Consider the following 14,786-nt stretch of genomic DNA (forward strand, 5'->3'; position numbering starts at 1 on the left):
CTGCAGTGCTGCATCAGCTCTGGGGGCCCCAGCACAGGAAGGGCATCGACCTCTCAGAGCAAGTCCAGAGGAGGGCCATGAAGATGTTCAGAAGGCTGGAGCACCTCTCCTATCAAGACAGGGTGAGAGAGTTGGGGTTGTTCAGCCCAGAGAAGAGAAGGCTCCGGGAAGACCTTAGAGCACTTTCCAGTACCTAAAAGGAGCCTGAAAGAAAGATGGAGAGGGACTTTTCACAAAGGCATGAAGTCATAGGACAAGGGATAATGGCTTCAGACTGAAAGAGGGTAGATTTAGATTGGATATTAGGCAAAATATTCAGAAGAAATTCTTTACTTTGAGGGTGGTGAGACACTGGAATAGGTTGCCCAGAGGAGCTGTGGATGCCCCATCCCTGGAAGTATTCAGGGTTTGATGGGATTTTGAGCAACCTGATCTAGTGAAAGGTGTCTCTGCCCATAACAGGGGTGTTGGAACTAGATGTTCTTTAAGGTCCCTTCCAGCTCAAACCATTCTATAATTCTGTAAGGAAATCTGTCCTACCGTGACATAGCTTAAAGGAAAAGGATAATATAATCTATTACACAGTTTCTTATACAGAAGGGCACAGATTTCTTATTACCAGGGGATGGGGGAAGAAAAAAGGATAAATTATTATACTTTTTTCAATATTTTCTTGTAATGATAGGAATACAAATGCATCTTTTAGTGCATTATAATCAGGAAGTGAAAGGGTTTAAAAATGAGATACCATTAGGATGATGTCTTTCTAATGGTCACATATTGTTAAACCCAAGTAAGAACATAAAGTGTACAAATACTGGAAAGAAAAGAGTTTAAATAAACATATAATTTGAGATATTTACTTGCAATGATATTGAAAGTTTTATCTGTTTAAGTGAGTCCTGCCCCACATCATCAGTAAAGGGTGTATGGAGTCCTTTGTGTGGTTTGCTGTCAGAAAAATTCCTTGGTGATTTTTGCAACAGTCGCTACTAACATCCTTCATTAGTCATAACCAATAACAGTCATGAAGTATAAAAAGAGCAGAAATATTTAACTTTAATTGCTTTATTTTGGTCTAAAACACTGAATTTTTGCATATTTAAGGAGCTCTGGATGAAGACCTGCTTATCTTGACACAAGAGCACTGGTGTACATGAAACAAAGTACGTCCTAAAGTTACAGAGTCTGGCTCAGAATATCACACTGAAGTTAATGTCTTAAGTCAAGCTATCTGACATCTTTCATTTCTTCTGTGTTGAAAAAGGACTTACTGCAAGGGTGCTTCTGCTTAACCTTTCTTGCACTGGTGCTGTTTTTTAGTTAGATGCATTGCCCCAGTGAAAAAGAGGTACGATGAAAGCTAAGTCAGCCTTTGCAACATGGTCTAGGGATAGCAACTAATTTCAGTGAAGGCAAATAAAAATAAAAAAAAAAAAAAAAGTAAAAAGAAAAATTTCTTTGAATGCATTCTTACACTGTGAGATAGGGAAAAGAACCGCAGTCAATAAGAACAAGCATGCTGGAGGTAGAAGTGAGATTCTGTCAAATTTTGGATTAGTGCCATAACACTTGTATCAATTTTTTAACACCATTGTGGCTTTTGTCATTTTAGTTCGATCTCAGGAGATGAGTGGTTCTAGAAGTGTACTAATGCAATACACTGTAGAAACCAGCACTGGGGTTAAAAAAATTAGTCAGGTTCAGCAGATTTGGCTGGATCCCCAGGTACCTAGAAACTAGCATGACTAACCTTTCTCATTAAATATATCTTTTAAAAATAAAATTTGAAGTGATTATCAATCTTCCTTTTTCTGACTAGGGAATTATTACCCTAAAAAGGCTAAGAAACTGTTACAAAATGTTTTTCTAGCAGTTGTGTGATTCACCATTAACAGTCTTCACACTGTGTGTTTTTTATATGCAAGCCTGTTGTTACCACCACCAGTTTAAAAAAAACCAAACAAACCCAAACCCCAAGAAAGGGGGACTTGGTAGAATACGAAATCCTGCTAATTATAAATGTGACAAGGTAGAACTTTCTCAGGCCAGTAACAAATACATACATATATATATATATATATATATATACACACCCAAGCAAATATATATGCTATATTCAGGTCACAAATCCAATTTGTAAGCATTTATATATACAAAATTAGGATGTCAAAATCTGGAGACAACTTTAACTACATTTAGTTTAAGGCAAAATACATAGAAAAATAAATAAACTGGGAACCAGTCAAAAGAAAGTAAAAGCTAAGGTGTTCTGTGAATGCATCAGGCAGAGGACATGTTCTGCCAAAATCCATTAGCATTGTCCTGAGTAAAGTTTGAGAGACTCCAAGTTTAAATGGGAAAGTCATTTTGAGCAAGGAGGCACTTTGATTGCTCGGATGAGTCTGCTTTCAGGACTTTCCAGAGATCGTGATGAAACTGAAACCGGACATTATAGATGCTCTTTTTTTGGTTCAATGTATAAATTTATTGCATTAAATAGAGAAACATTTGGGTTGGATTCACTCAGAGTTTGTATGCATTGGTGCAAAATCCCTGGGCATGCACTGTGAGAGGCAGCTTGGCTCCCAGGGCTGCCTTTGGTCATTAGCACATGTCTGTGCAGAGGCTTACATGTTCTGTATCTCAGGTGGAAGGATGAGCATTGCTATGACTGTGTGGCTTTTAGCCCTGTGTTGGCACACAGCCATGTAGAAAAGTGTCCAGAATTTGCACCAAACCATTTTAGCCTGTGCTTTCTCAGTAAGTGCAGTGTTTACATCTAAATAAGTGCTTTTTTTTTTTTCTCAGGCATCTCAAACTTTCTTGCTGACAGTTCCAGATACGTTTGGTCTACTGTCATTTCTGTGCTGGGAACAGTAAGGACAGGCAGCCTGTGGAGTGGGTTGTAAGAGCCACTTCTGGGGAATGGAGGCAGATGAAGACTCCCTCTCTGAAAAATGCTACATTAGGCCTGATGAAAGAAATCATGTGTTTTCATTAAGGCTAGACCAGGTAAGGATGTAGGACCCTGTGTAATGGTCTTCTGTTATAGTCAAACGAAGGATCAGGAAAAACTGAATACTACTTAAGATATGGTATGAAGATAGAAGGAGTGTAAGGTTCTTGCTAAAATGAGAATTTGGACTCTTATTTGTTATTTAAGGCCTAGGATTGATAATAGAACAATAGATGTAAAAATATTTCTTCTCCAAGAAGAGGTATTAATAATTTGATGTGGCCATTTAAAGTAAATCAGAAAAGCCTGTGCATTTATTTAATGGATAGACTCAGTTCCAGCTCATGTCAATTCTAGAGATCAAAATTTAGAAAAAGATAAATTAACTATATTAGCCAAAGGTAAAACATTCTGAGCAGTTATGGAAGACAAACATGAGTTGCTTCCTAATGAGGGAAAAAGTGGGCGACTGAGGTGGAAAGTTGCATTTCTTTTAACCTTTTTTATTTTCAGTGATTGCATGCAAGTTTTACATAGTCACAGTGGGTAAGAGTCGGAAGGGACCACAATGGGTCACCTGGTCCAACCTTCCTGCTCAGGTAGGGTCATCCTACAGCACATTGCACAGGGTTGTGTTCAGATGGTTCTGGAATATCTCCAGTGAGGGAGACTCCACAACCTCTCTGGGCAACCTGTTCCAGTGCTTAGTCACCCCATGTTCAGGTGGAACTTCCTGAGCATCTGTTTCTGCCTGTTTCCTCTTGTCCTTTGGAGCCTGGCTCCATCCTGTAGACACCTTTCCTCCATATACTTATAGATAGTAATTACGTCCCTTCTCAGATGTCTTTCTCCAGACTAAACAGGCCCAGCTCTCTCAGCTTTTCCTCTTAAGAGAGGTGCCCCAGTCCCTGAATCATTTGTAACCTTCTTCTGGACCTGCTCCAGGACCTCCATATGTCTCTTGTGATGAGGAACCCTGAACTGGACACAGCACTCCAGATGTGGCCTCACCAGGACTGAGTACAGGGGCCGGATCATCTCCCTTGACCTGATGGCAATGTTCTTCCTAATGCACCCCAGGATCCCACTGGCCTTCTTGTCTACAAGGTCACACTGCTGGCTCATGGAGAGCTTGTTGTCCACCAGCACTCCTGGGTCCTTCTCTGCAGAGCTGCTTTCCAGCAGGTCAGCTCTCAGCCTGTGCTGGTGCATGGGGTTATTCCTTCCCAGGTGCAGGACCCTGCGCTCACCCTTGTTGAATTTCAGAAGGTTCTTCTCTGACCATCTCTCCAACCTGTTGAGGTCCCTCTGAAGGGCTGCACAGCCCTCTGGGCTATTGGCCATTCCTCCCAGCTTTGTATTTTACTCTTCTCAGTAAAAGAAAAAAAAACAAAAAATAAACCAAAATCAAAATTGGAAACTCTGCAACTGAATAAAATGTTGGATCATCTCTGCCCACCTACCCTTACTTGAGAAACAGATGCTCTGACAAGTTTATGTCTTTAAATAAAGATTAGCATAACATTCATAAATGCATAGGACATTGATAAAATGATGAACAAGGATATACTGATTATTAAAGATTATCTATGAATAAGAAATTGAAAGCTTTCATGGACCAAATTCCTCATCTGGCTAGGTGAATGGCACCATCTGGTGGATCTATCCTTTGGGAAATTTTTCCTGGAAAGTGAAATCATAATTTAGAGGCTGTTCCTTTACCATAAAACTGAATATTTTGCAAGAAGTGCTAAAAGGTAAATAAGATGTGAAGAAAGGTAAAAAATTATTAACAATATAATTTTCACCATTGTTCATTTTGGAAAATTACCTTTTTTATTTTTTTCACAATAAATCCCGTGTGAATAATTAAGTGAACAAAGAAAATTAGTCAGAAACAGTTTATTAAGTGTTTACTTGAACTCTCTGTTCATAGCTATGAGCTCTTAAAGAACCTATTCTATAATTCTATGAAACAAAGTTTTCTGAACATGGTAATGGAGTACAGGAAATTCAAATAATATATAGATTCGGGGAGTTTTGGGGGGAAAACAAAGGCCCTCATTTACTCTTTCATTACATTGCAACTCAGCTGATTTGAGGGCTTCTGTAGTAGTAATTCTTGCTTTTCAAATGCAATGAGAGTCATTGGTAAATGCATTCTGTTGGTTACCAGTAGCATTGGAAGTCTCAGTTATCCAGTCAGTTGTTCCCATGCAGGTAACACAGGTGACCTTTATCCATGGGAATCTTTGATGACAGCATATTCTGGCACCTTCTGCCCATCATATTTATCCTGCTACATTGCACTGCTTGTAACTTATCAGGTAACTGGATGAACTGGACACACTCCCAGATCTTATTTCTGACAAAGACCATGCAGTCTATGGGATCATTGTTCCTTCATGGTCGTCCATGAGAAGAATATTTCAGAACCATATAATCTTCATTTATAGTGTAGAGGAAAATATTGCAGATAACTTTTCAAAAAATTTGCAGTTATCCAAAACAAACAAATAATATTCAAGGCAATGTAAAATAATAAGTATAACCCAGCAGAATCTTTCCTTGTGTGGCCACAACCAGCACCTGATGTGTGCTTAAGAGTTTTCAGTGAGGAATTCTTAGAATTACTTAAGGACGGTAATTTTGCACTGCAAAATTCAGTCACCATTGGGAACCCCAGTAGTCCCAAGCATGTAATAGAAACATATTGGAAGTGACAAAGGAAAATTAATTAGACATTTTTACAAAATGGTCAAAGAGCACATTCTCTCATTCAGTGTGGCCTTCACATGCCTACTGAATTATAAGAAAATCAGACTGTATTCTTCATTATATTTAGCTGCAATAACAAAGAAATTAATGAGACTGTTTTCTCCACTGTCTTCCTATACATTTCTCCACAACTAGTCCCCATTAACATGAATTGCTATTAATTTCCTTTTTTTTTTCATTTTCATGATTAAAAATAAAAGCATAGAGGCCTTCAGAGTAAGGACATGAATAAATTAAAAACCAGAAAATCATAAGTGGCCTGACACTGCTTAGATGTCTCATTAAATTTCTCATTAAAGTGTCCATATTTTTAGTTAGTACATTTTTGTCAGTATCTTGACATGAAGTCTGTTGTTGGCACTAGGTGCAATGGGGCCAGGAAAAACCTTGTTGTGATGCAGTGTGAATCATTTCATTTGCAATACATTTCCAGGAAATACAGTCTCACATTTATTCATCCCATAATTGATTAAAAAGATTGAAATGTGTCAAAGATATTTACTTTGAATATCATTTTATTTTATAAAATAAAATGGAAAACAATATGAAAAGAAGAAAAGTAGGCTGGTTAGTGTTGAAGAATGAGAAATGATTGAGCAACTCAATGGCCTGCATCCAGAAGCATTGTTTTGTAGGAAAGACACTATAAAAGGGTTTGGTTTTTGTTTTGATTTTTTTTTTTTTTCTGTAGAGAGAAATCTAGAGAAAACAGGAACTGCCTCAGGAATGTTTTATCAAGCTAGGCCTGGGCAAGGTTGGAGATTAGAAGATCCAGAGGAGAAAGAAACAGGGGCACAAGGGAGACAGTTGCATAACAGGCACAGTAGGGTACATGTCAGGAGAAACAGGTAGGGTAAGCAAATGTAGTAAGTTACTATGGGAAACTGCAGATTCGACTGGATGAATTTCCTCTGTGTCGCTCACTAGATGGAGGCTATGGGAATGGGAATGGGAATAGAAATATGGCTGGAAATCGCGAAAGGTAAGAGTCCTCTCAGCAGCCAAGGAGAAGAGCTGCAGTCAGTTGAGTTAAAGTATCACTGTTCTTTAAAGAGAGATTGCTTCTAGCAGTTCAGTAGATGACTTGGCATTTTTATTGTTTTGGATTGATTTTGCCTCTAGATAGTAACTTGTCCTGTGACCAGAAGCCTTAATAATTTTGAAAGAAAAATTGAGAACTTACTGCTTTCAGATACTGGAAGTTTGAGCACCTCAATGTGCCTTTGCAGATACACATGCCCAACTTCATCTAGAGGGTTCTGGAGTTGTAGAAAAATTAAAGAACAAAACTGACCAACCATCCAAACTAAACAAAACAAAAACATCCCAACAAACCCAACTAAACCAACCAATGAAACAAAAAAAAAAAAACAACAAAAAATCACCAAAAACCTGCAAACAAACAAACAAAAATATATTCTGCTGCAGGAATAAGAGACTACTCAGTTGGACTGCAGTATCATCCTATGATCTCATTTGCCATAGTTCTCTAGTAGTTAATAAAGCAAAAATGAATGCTAAAAGCAACTGCTGTCTTATGCCGGAGGCTTGCTACTAATTTTATGCCTGTTGAATAATTTGGATCTCATTTCAGGGATCAGTTAAGTTGACAAATGTGATTGTGGCTCTTGGGAAGAAAATTATGTCAAAAATGTTTAGATTTGGGAAATAAATGATAATTTATTAAAGGCTGGGGTTTTTTTTTGTCTCTAGCATCAGTGACACATAGGTTGAAGTACATTTCTAGAAACTTCTGACAATTTTCTGAGCCAGTTTCAAGTGAATTAGGTAAAAGGACCTTGACTACCATGTATTTTTAAGTGCTAAAATCTTCAAAGTGACTTAGTAAGTTAGACAAATGGTTCCTGTAATAAGAGAACACACATAAGGTCCTAAATTATTCGGAATCTAAACAGACATTTTCTTTGAAGATGTTAAATGTCTCTTTGCAAAGGGGAGCAAAAAATTTTGGATTTCTTGTACGTATCTGAGAAAGGTGACACAAGGTTTTGTATTTTAAGAGTTTCCACAGAGTTCAATCACATATCATGGATACAGAATGGATTGTCAGTTAGTGATTTGAAGAAAAGAATGCTTGGAGAATCATCCAGGCAATGCTTCGAGCTAATATTTCCAATAGAAAGGCTGCTCAAAACCAATTGATAGCTCACAAAGTCAAGTATGAAAATTTTAATTTTTATCCATTTTCTCTGCATAATTATCAACCTGATGGAAAATATCTGGTTTTATCTAGAGTGATAGAGCTAGATAGATTTTGAATTTCAAAACAGCAGGAGTATCTAAATATATGGCCCTTTGCTATCCAAGGTAATGACAACTTTGTTGTTAATTTTAGAATGAACAGGATGTCAGCCTTCCCAAACAGGACTTTAAAAAGGGAAGTGCAGCATAACATGAGCTGAAATAGTCTTAATAGCCTAAAAGATAAAGATAAAAATTACGCTGCCAGAAGACACTTTTTGACTAGCTATGAGAACAGGTTCTTTTGTCAGCCATGGCTAAACAAGAACTGTTGAGACTGGAGGTCTGGGCTTACCTCTGGCACACAGGGAAGAGTGGCACATGTATGAATACAGCCTTTAATATCACCTGGAATAACCCCAGGAGCACTGGCAGGTTCTTCATCAGATCTGGCATCATTCCAGTTAGAAGCTTTGCAGCCACAACCCACACAGTCAGTATAACGCAGACTATCCCACGAGGGTTCAGGCTTATATTTAGATAACAGATGACTGAAAATTTAATTGATAAATGAACATTGCCTGTATTTTGGGATGGGTAGGTACATTAACTTTTAGAGTGTTGAGATTGAAGTCTCAAGTGCCTGAAGTTAAACAGTAAAACTTCAGTACCTACAATTAGGACACACTGATGAAAACAATATTAATTTTAAAACAGAGCAATCTTAGAGGTATAGTCATCTCTAAACAGAGGAGGAGGAGGTTTTGTCCCATACTTCAAACCTCCTTCCTCCCCATATTGTCCATCATATTTATTGTTTGCCACAGCCCTGCCTTGAATCTCTCTTAAGAGGTTAAAACTGAATTACAAAAGGCAAGAATACTACTGAAATCAATTTTGTGTCAGCGAAGAGTTCACTCACTCAAAAGCTCAGTTCAAGATGTCTTGAATGTGTTTGCCAGTTAGCCAACTATGCATGCAGGAAAAGGTGTTAGTGAAATTTTTTAATGCAGTAGTCCAATTTAAGTAAAAGACTCAACTTCTTTTTGTTTCTCTACCAGCAGTGGTCTTATTCCACCTATCACAGATAAATGTATGTCTTTCAGGCTCAGTCGATAATATTGTTTCATTGTTTCTGAAAACACATATTTCCATTGATCAGGAGTGCTTATACAGAAGAAACTGAGAAGGAAAAAAATGAAAAAAAGAGTAACATTGCATGAGAGTCAGGAAGCTGTCTTAAAAAACAGGCATATACCCTTGCGAATGATGAAATGAAATATAAAAGTGAAAAATTTTCCAGAAAGATAGGCAGTACAAATTTGAACTTCCTCAGGCAAAAAAAAAAGCATCTGAACTGAGAACTCCTACAGCATATCTGAGTGTCTTCCACTCCTAATGCAACCCTGGAAACAAAAGCTTTCTTGCTCTTGCCTGTTTACCATGCTCAAAACTGAAATGCTTTTCATGTATTGGTATGCTTTACATCAATTCAAAATCACACTTTTGCTTCAGGTTTTTTGTTTCTTTCAAAAGCCACACTGTCTTTCATTTTATAACAAACCAACCAACCAAAAAGAATATTGGGTATTTGCACAGCCACAGGTTGCAAGATGCCTCCTTCTATCGCAAAATAACTTCTATCATAAAATATTGTTTGAAATAAGCAATATTTTGTAATTCTTTCAGCTCTTGAGATTGTTATTTGACTGCTTCTTGACTGTAGTCCATAATTCTTTTAAAGATATGAATTTAAGGAATTTGAAGAATAGGATATGCTGCTTTACGTCTTACTTTGGGATTGTCTGGTGTTCTGCCTAATGCTACATTTCCAAATTATATATATATTATTATGTCCTGACCAATGACGTAACAGAAGACATCTCTATTACCATCAAACTACAGAGCACCAAAAATCACTGCACATTAAACTGTCTTAGAACAGTATCTACCACTGTGAGTGTGAAGGTTCCTGTTTTCATTCTATCATGGAGAACCTAAGAGATAGTAAAATACTTTGTTGAACAACAGTCTGGTATTGAATTAAGAACGGGACCAGATCTCTGTGCTACCATCTTCTGTTTCAGTCTTTCCTCATGCTGAGAAAAACTCTCTATGCAGTATCTTGAAATTGAGTTGTGCTTAGTAAGGCAGAAAAAAAATGAAAAGCATGTTTCTGTGACCTTTTGGCAAAGAACATCTTCGCAGTTATGCCTGGGAAGTGTATTCCTCCGGTGAAACACTGACATTTTCTTTGGCTCACTGGACTTTTCCTGACAAAACTGGATGTAAGTCCCTACTCTGGCAGTACACAGTCCAGAAATTTGCCTGCTGAGAAGGATGCTTGATGTTTTGTTCACTAAGACTGTATTATCAAAGCATTATATTGATCCAAATTAGGAAGGCAATACAAAATTTGATTTACTGTTCAGATCAACCAAAAAATCAGACTGTCACACTAGAAGTTTTTAATATTATTTTATGAAAAAAATATCAGAAACTAATGCAAACACATGAAAAGGAGGGAGTTGTCACACTAATATACGATATATGAGAAAGGAGAGTCATGCTCACAGCTAGTTTTAAGTGTGTATATTTAAAATTCCCATATGTGTAAAATGACCTTGTGGTTTGAATTTCTTCTCTCTCCCAATCACTAAAATGTTCTCTTTTCAGTGCTATGAAATTGGCCAAATATGTGTAGTTGTATTGCTGTAGCATTTTCCATCTTCATTAAAACTTTATAGATTTTTGCAAATTAAGTTGCAACTGTGCTTGATGTGAAATAATAATGATACTTATGTAATGCTATAGTATCTAAAGGATCTGAAAATAATGTGATGTCATACTAGGCAGTAGCATGATGCAATAGAAACAGAGCTGTGTGATGGAACAGTGCATGATCAGAACTTGGCATCCAGAGTATTTGAAACCCTCATGGTTTCAAATAAGCTCTCAACTACCTTTTAACAGTAGCATTTCATCAAGTGCACGCCTACCTTCCATCTTAGCTTTACCCAAAATAATCCAGTTTTCACACTGAAAGAGTGTACTGAGGGCAAGGGAAAGATCTGCTTCAACAGTGCACTCCTGAACCAAATTAAAACAGTTCTATCATAGCCACAAGAGCAAGGACACAGTAGCTCTCTGAAGGGAGGGAAGTCTGTTTATGCAGTGCATGTCATCACAAAGCTGGGGTCAGAAGGGATCTCAGATTCCCTTAACGTATTTCTGTGAGGATCACCACACATATGTCATTCCTAACAGATGTCTGATCTGCTCTCAAGAGCTTCCAAAGATAGTGACACTACAATTCCTCTAGTAAAAGAACAAAGTGGAATTAATTATGTGCTTATCATTATTGTGAGGGCACTAGTAACATTAATGCCTGCCTGGTTTTCTGTTGCCAGTTTTCTCCCACTCTCTTTCAAGAGCTTCTGCTGCAAGGATGATTCAGTTGCATGTTCAAAGTCTACCAGCTGCTGTGAATTATTAAGGTAATCTGAAGTTGACCTCAGTTTGTACCTTTATATATCACTGGGTCATTCCTACAACAGGGACAGGATTTCTGAGTGGGAACACAAAGCTCAGAAGAGGAGAAGATTCACCATAGTCAGCCCTGTGCAAGCTGTTGCTGTTCATCCATCACAAACCTCTGACCCCCTTCAGTTCCTTGCACTGTTCCTGTAGAAAGGGAAATTAGTTCATTAGCTTTGTTTTAGGAATAAATTGCACAGTTATTGTGGTGAAAGGTAAGAGGTATTTGGAAACCGTATGTTTCATGGTGTAAATCGGTCACTGGTAGGAATCAGGACTTACACAGGGGCATGTTATCCTGAGTGTTCTCAGATGCTGGATTTCTTTCCCCTTTTTTTCTGAAATACCATTTGTGATGGACAATGTGCCTGATGTCACTTAAAGTATCAATCCCTCTTTTGTCATTTTTCTTATTTTCAAGTGAGTTTGCATGACGGGAACCTCTTGTCAAGCCTGAGGATATCCATGTTGTTTCTTGTTCTGAAGCCCCTATTGTCATACCCCTATTGTGAGTATGTGGGGTTGCTGTCTCCTCTCACCACAGAATGTTAGTGTAGTTGGATATTGATGTAGAGAGCTGTGTAGAATAGTATTGACATTATGAATTAAGTCATTGAATGGATCAGATTGCATTTTAAATTTTAATGCAAATATATAGAGTAAAATTCTATGGATTCTTCAGTACTTTGATCTACAAGTAGCAGGAAAGTCTTCAAAGCAATATTCTGATTAAATAATTAAGGTCAGCAATTTTCACAGACAATCTCATTGCATACTAGGTTGTGTAGAAGTCACTTATGTACTCTGAAGTTCTTTTTGCATGTTATCATGACTCTGCCTAATCCAAATTTGTCCATGGGACGTTTGTAGATTTTGAGTAGGAAAAAAGAGGTAAATACAAAACAAAAAATATGAAGGAAAAAATGTTCATGAAGACTGCTCTGTATCCTTCTTGAGAGATTTAACCATTTTAACCATCAAGACATTTTAAGTAGGTATGAAGGGATGTGATACAGGCAATGCAAACTTTAGAAGTGCTCAGTCATCAACATCTCCAAATGTCTTTTCCATGAAATGTTACCACATAAGTGTGTAATTTGGCTACCAATAGTAAAATCAGTTACCAATAGTAACTTGATTCTAAGTGCATGACTCTAAATATAACTGGGAAAAAGACCTTGATAAACTTTCTTTCATTCAAAGCTTAAAAGATTTTTTTTTCACTAAATTCTGGCATAGAAATTAACTTTGCTTAGCTAAAGGTACTTGGGTGAACATAGAATTAAATTATTTCCAAACAGGTCCAATATCTGGTAAAAAATAGTGAAACAACCTAGCCTCCATATAGCATTAGAACTTCTACTGAGATTCAAAAGCAGGTCCCTTTAGCTAACATTCACTAAGAATGGCATTTATTTCACACTATTTTTTTTCTTGTATCCTCTGTAAAGCTAGAGTTTTCTTATTACTACATTCTGAAAAACTCATTTGACATTTGAAGAATTGATGTGTGAAACTCTGGCTCATGAAAACTTCAAACAGTAAAATAGAAGCAACACTGTGACTTGCTTTCTCCTGAGTTCATTATGTGATGGCCACCATTTTTGACATACCTTCTGTTATTCCAGGGGCAAGGGGGCTAGGGGGCTGTCAGGAGAAGTGTCAAAATTTCAAGTTCTTTGCCACACCTTAAGAATCTCCAGGAGCTCTTCCATGAGAAAAGTGAATGCTAAAAAATTCTTTTCCTAGTACTCTTTCATCTGGCATGAGAAGGATCTATGTTGTTGAAAGGGCACGCAGCTGATGTTAACAAATCCTGTACAGGTAAATATCATGACAACCATCAGGTTGCATCAGCTTGGAATCAGTTCCAGTGTGTCACTTTCCTTGCTCAAATTGAACTTAGTCTTTTTTTTGAACATTTGTGTCTGAAAAATATTTTGATCACACTGAAACAACTTTCCAGATTAATAAATGAATAGCAACTCTTCGTGCCGTTATTCTAAGGATGACTCATTTTTCCTCAAGCCTTTAAGATTTCAGTGCATTGAATAGGGCTAAAATTAATTATTTCGTAGGGCTAAAATTTATTATTTTGTATTTCCCAGGACACATCCAATTTCCTACAGCATTTTTGGAAAAGTTGTCTGGTTCAGACATAGCATTTGATATCATAAAGGTCCTTTTAATACAACTTCAACCACCTCCCTGCAAAACATAAACTAAGGCAGAAAAAGCATGTTTTTATCAGCACAGAAACGTCTTCAGTAGGAGATTTGCCAGCACAGCTATCATGATTGGAGGGTGTACTGGTTATTTTTATCTCACCTATCCTAGCCATGAAGGTATGGTGGCAAGCTTAAGTCCCTGTTGAGTCATAGTCTGAAAACTAATCAAGTTGTCAAGATGATAAAAGTAGAAGTCAAAGCTAAATGTTTCTATATGCTAAATTCCATATATATGAGAGGAAATTCTGTCATATTGGTAAGAGGAAAACAATCCTGAAAACAGCAAGCAAAAATCACTCTTCAGAAGTATATTTCTCAGATAGATATTAAGCTTAGTATTTGTTAATTGGCTCCTCTGCTATTCTCCTTATGCATCATTTCCAGCCGTTACTTTACCAGGCCACTCCTTTATGTGCATATTGGGTATAGACTATTAGCTGCTATTTCAAGCTCCTCATTTTCTTCAGAAATGTAACCTTTGTAAACATTATCACAGCCTTGAGACTGTGTAAGCAGCTGAATCTCTTTATAAATAAATGAATAGACTAAATTAATAAAAATAAATAAATTAAATAAATATTCAGTGAATAACAGGCATTATTAGCTTAGCCAGATTGAGAGGCTTAACTCTGGCTGACCCCAACAGATGATGGTCCCAAAAAAAAAAAAAAGAAAAGGAAAAGAAAATAATTGCTTTGCTGATTTCTAAGCTAAATAATTAGCTAAAACCCCCACAGCAGTAGGTTTCCCCTATTTACCCTCATCATCCATGAGGGAGACAGGGATGACCAGCAGGAAAAAGAAAAGCCAGCTTCCATACTCCCTGGATTGTTGCCAGTGTAACTCAAATGTTATTCTAGACATACTAGAAATACGCTTGATTATGCACTAAATGCTGAGAATTGTGACAGCTGCTTTTAGCTACCAGCACAGCAAAACTATTAGCAAAAGGCTGCCATTCTTCATCAATTACAAAAGAAATGGCAGTATTGCTTTTGTGGCTATGGCTGTTTCTGACAGCTGAGAGAAATATATATGTTCAGGGCGATGTCTGGAATGCAAAAGAGAAGAAAAGTGTGCTT

The 14,786-nt window shown here is 37.3% G+C and overlaps 1 protein-coding gene across 3 annotated transcripts in view; it reads left to right on the forward strand.

Moving 5' to 3' along the window:
* Positions 1-14,786, forward strand: part of LOC104689844 (cadherin-12) — a 228,632-nt gene that overhangs the window by 131,836 nt on the left and 82,010 nt on the right. Inside the window, exon 1 of one of the 3 annotated variants that reach the window (XM_019286294.3) lies at positions 2,921-3,015. The exons of the other annotated variants lie outside the window; for them this stretch is intronic. The gene's annotated coding sequence lies outside the window, so the exon portion shown is untranslated. Of the gene's footprint in view, positions 1-2,920; positions 3,016-14,786 lie in introns of those variants that run through there. 3 annotated transcript variants of the gene reach the window in all.

Source organism: Corvus cornix, chromosome 2, assembly GCF_000738735.6.
Source record: "Corvus cornix cornix isolate S_Up_H32 chromosome 2, ASM73873v5, whole genome shotgun sequence".
In the NCBI taxonomy this organism is placed as follows: domain Eukaryota; kingdom Metazoa; phylum Chordata; class Aves; order Passeriformes; family Corvidae; genus Corvus; species Corvus cornix.